This window comes from Cucumis melo, chromosome 7 (assembly GCF_025177605.1).
Source record: "Cucumis melo cultivar AY chromosome 7, USDA_Cmelo_AY_1.0, whole genome shotgun sequence".
Classification (NCBI taxonomy): Eukaryota; Viridiplantae; Streptophyta; class Magnoliopsida; order Cucurbitales; family Cucurbitaceae; genus Cucumis; species Cucumis melo.
Window position 1 is genome coordinate 7,930,861 of NC_066863.1, and position 4,400 is coordinate 7,935,260.

General features: G+C 33.5%; 1 long non-coding RNA gene across 1 annotated transcript; it reads left to right on the top strand.

The window, feature by feature from the left end:
• The first annotated feature begins 1,110 nt into the window (after positions 1–1,110).
• LOC127150212 (uncharacterized) lies at positions 1,111–3,864 on the top strand. The gene is made up of 3 exons (XR_007822350.1): positions 1,111–2,153; positions 2,251–2,331; positions 3,471–3,864. It is a non-coding gene; the product is annotated as an uncharacterized LOC127150212 (long non-coding RNA).
• Positions 3,865–4,400: the final 536 nt, after the last annotated feature.

Genomic DNA, 4,400 nt, shown 5'->3' on the forward strand with positions numbered 1-4,400 from the left:
CGATCTTATGAACGTGGGAACATTTCAAGGCAGAACTCTAAAAGCACTTCGTTTCCCACAATGCGGATATAGAAGCCTGAGGTAAGTTGCGAAAAGACGTCGACGAGGTACGTGCCGATTGTCAATCTAGACATGCTAGTAATGGTAATGGATCCATTAGCACATCATGCACTGTGGTAGGCACCCACAATATCAAAGTGCCAAAACTCGATATGTATGACGACACGAGGAATGCCACAATGGTGGAGAATTTTCTATTCGGCCTTGAGCAATATTATGAGGCCTTAGGAATCGTCGAAAATGGTGCCACAATTATGGTGGCATAGGAAGCATGCGAAATGGGAGAAGGACCGTAGGATCTTACGAACGTACATTAAGCCCCTTTCCATGGTTGATTCCGGTGCCACCACTACTACAAAATCTACTTTACTTGTCACTAGGCACTTTTACATACTTGACGCTTTTGTTAAAAAAGCGTCAAGTATTGAAAATTTTAAAGGAAAAACGTCAAGTATAGTCTAAAATAAGCAGAGTTTTCACGGAGTTTTTCGGATAATTTTACGTTAACCTTTACTTGACGTTTTTTTCGCGTCAAGTATAAAGGACATTTTACTTGACGTTGTATTCGTGTCAAGTATTGCGAAACATTACTTGACGTGAAAATAACGTCAAGTATAGTTTAAAGAAGACAAAATTTTCACCAAAATTATTGAATTATTTTTACTTGACGTTTTGTGTTGCGTCAAGTATAGTGGAGATTGTACTTGACGGTTTTTTAGCGTTAAGTATAGTGCGAATTTTACCTGACGTTTATTGTGCGTCAAGTATAGTTGACATTTACTTGACGTGGAAATAACGTCAAGTATATTTAAAATTTTTATTTGATACTTTGAAAAGTAATATTTTAAAAATGTCAAATATAAAAATATAAAAATATAAAATATAAAAGTATTTTTTATTTCTCTCATTTCATAAAATAAGCTTATTAAAATAAAGTTATTAAAATAAAGTTATTACAATGTTATTAAAATAAACTTATTAAAATAAGTTTAGCAAAAGAAACCTATTAAAAATTAATTTAGTAAAAAAAATGTATTAAAATAAATTTAGTAAAAAAAACTTATTAAAATAATTAAATAATTTTATTGAAAACAAATTTATTAAAAAATTCCTTCCAAAAAACCTTTCATTTTCCCCCTTGCTCTCCCCAAACCCTCAACCTCTCTATCTCCATCCCAAAACCCATGCTAACCCAAGCCTTTCGTGAAGACTCACACTGACGACGATGACCCACGCTGCGACGATCCACACCACGACGACCCACTCCGCTACGACCCACGCAACAGACTCTTACCCATGACGATTCCGACCAAAATCTTCACCTTCCTTGTCCAACCTTGTCCGACGAGCCTCCAACGGCAGCGACCTGCAGACAACGGTGTGGGTGTACCCAACCTCTGACCACGAGCGACTAGCCTCACCGACGACAACCCACTCAGATTGACGCCTAGCGTTATTCTCTAGTGGAGGAGGCGGTAAAGACGTGGAGGCGGCAATGGCGGAGGAGTGGAGAATGAAGCGGGCAGAGAAGTTGTCGTTGCCGCCGACTTCAATCATTTTTGGAGGAGTTTTTGGCCAGAGAAAATTGTCAGGCGTTGCCGGAGTGCCATCATTTTTTTCATTTGGAGTGTATTGAGGTTTGGTTTAGCAAGAAATTTACGTGCCCTATCTGCCGTAATTGTGTTGCAACTTAGATTAATTTCTTCTTCTTCCTCTCATTTCTTTTCTCTCTACGTTGATTAGAGAATTTTACATATAATTATAGCTTTTAATTTGGCCTTCGTTTTTAAATTTTATCTTTGAAACTACAAAACTTAAATAGGTAAAGTAACATAAATTCTTCTCTAGCTGCCTCTTATGAAAATCATGCCTAACCATTGGAATTGGATTGAAGTGTTTGGATGTTATTATGAATCCTTGGAACTCTTCTGTTGATATGTTTGCGTCAGTTTCAAGGTTCGATCAATCTTATCTTTTGTTTGGCAATGAAGAGTACCTATTCATATTTCAAGAAGCATATGGGCCTGTGATGCATTATCTTTTCAATGACCCTTGGTAATGTTATGCATTCTATGTCTAACTACGAAGATTAGGTAGATATTTTATTTTTCTCCTCTCCTGCCTTTTTTTTAAAATGATCAATGGGTGTGTCTTACATTTGATACTGTGATTGGTTTCCTATACATGTAGGTATGTTGAGGTAAATATGGATTCTGAAGCTCTTGTCTGGCCATTATTCAACAGTTTGCAAGCATTTTGGTCAGGCTTCAGGTTTTAGTTTTTCTCTTACATATTTATAATGTTAATTGTTTTATCATGTTTCCTGTAGGTTATAAACTATATATTATGCTTCCAAGATCAAATATTTTCTTGTTAGAGATATATCTGTCGGTTTCTTTTGTTGATAAAGGGAAGTTCTTACTCTAGATGTTCATCTTTATTGATCACCTAGGTGTTTGATATTCTATAATTAAGGATGAATTGGTTCTTGGCTTTTGATATGTTTATTTTTTATAATTTTGTTTTTGTTTTTATTTCCACTTTTTGTTTGAATTTGTTCTTTTTGTTTACCTAAATTGAAATTTTGTCAATTTCTTTTATTAGAGATTAAACACCAACTACATAGTAGAGAAGGGTAACTGAAAAATTCAGTTCAACGGTTCAAATCGATGTTTAGAACTTAATTAAGAGAAAATCGATTGGAACTTATTTTCTTAAGAAAATAAACCAAACAATTACAACACTTGTTAATTTTAGCTTGATTTTGATGTAAATGATCTTACTACTAGAACACTTAGGCTAGATTGGGACTTGTTTGTTGATAGGATAGTAAGTTGCATGAGTTACCTGATTTTGAATATTGTAAATTTTTTTTGTAGATCCAAGATTATCATATTATAAGTATAGATAAATCATGGATGTCAAAGAGTAGATTATCTAAAGAGTTTGAGTTGGGTGTAGAGAACTTCATGATATTTGGATTTTTCAATACAACTAATACTTCTATACGTTGCCCTTGTTGAAACTATGGAAATTGTCATCTTACCTTCTCCTAATGACCTCCATACATATGTATGAAGCAACGAAAATGTTAGGTGCACTAGGAATGAAATATGAAAAGATTCATGCATGACCTAATGATTGTTGCTTGTATCGAAAGGAATATGCCAATGCAATTGTGTGCCCTGAATGCATTGTTATTTGGTTTTGTGTTATAGTGTCCTTTACAAGTAGGAACTGTTGCATGTAGATATTATGTCATGAGATACATGTGTGAAATTGTGAGCAAGGACACAAACATTATTAGTGATGCGGTATGTTTTTAAACTACTTACATTGTAACTTTATAAATAGTATAATATGACTATTTTTTTTAACAAAGTGTCTACTTGACTTTTTATGTTTTACAGATTGATACAAGAAACTCATACTCACAACTTGAATTGGATGAAGTACGAGTGGAGTGGGCTGAATTTTTAGCTCGGTACATATGATAGATACACCTATATATGATCTTCTTAATTTTGTATATGGCTAACATAGGAGAATGTCCATAACATTTTTTGTGTAAATGTTTTGTTCATAGCCATTATACTTACATGTTAGACAATAGATGCAAGAAGATAGACTTTAGTTTTGGTACACAAGATAGTTATTATTATTGGTTATATAAGGTAGCTATTCTTATTGTTGATTTTGGAATAGGCCACAGATAGGAAATTTTAGTTGGCTATATTTGGATTGAAATTGTGTAATTGTTTTTGACATTGGTGAGAAGAATGAAATTATTGTTGGTTTACTTAATTATTTGTCATCTTTTTGTTGTGTAACTATTGGTTCTGAAAAATTTGTATATTTAGTATATATTAATAAACAGTACTATACCTAACGTCTAAATATATGTCAAGTATACGATATTCCTTTACATGCAAAAATGTCAAGTATACGTTTACTTGACACGTAAAAGGCGTCAAGTATACAACCTTACTTGACACATAAAAGACAAAGTGCGATGGATTACTTGACGTTAATACAATGTCAAGTAAACGTATACTTGATGGTTTTTTACTGTCAAGTACACGTATACTTGACGGTTTTTTAGTGTCAAGTAAATGTATACTTGACGATGTTTAAGTGTCAAGTATACTTATACTTGACGGTTTTGTAGTGTCAAGTATACGTATACTTGACAGTTTTTTAGTGTCAAATAATCGGACTATACTTGACAGTCGATTATTTGACGCTTTTAAAAACGTCAAATAAACGTTTACTTGACACTGTATTAACGTCAAGTAATCCGATTTTTGTAGTTGTGCACCCACAATTTTATAACGGAAGCA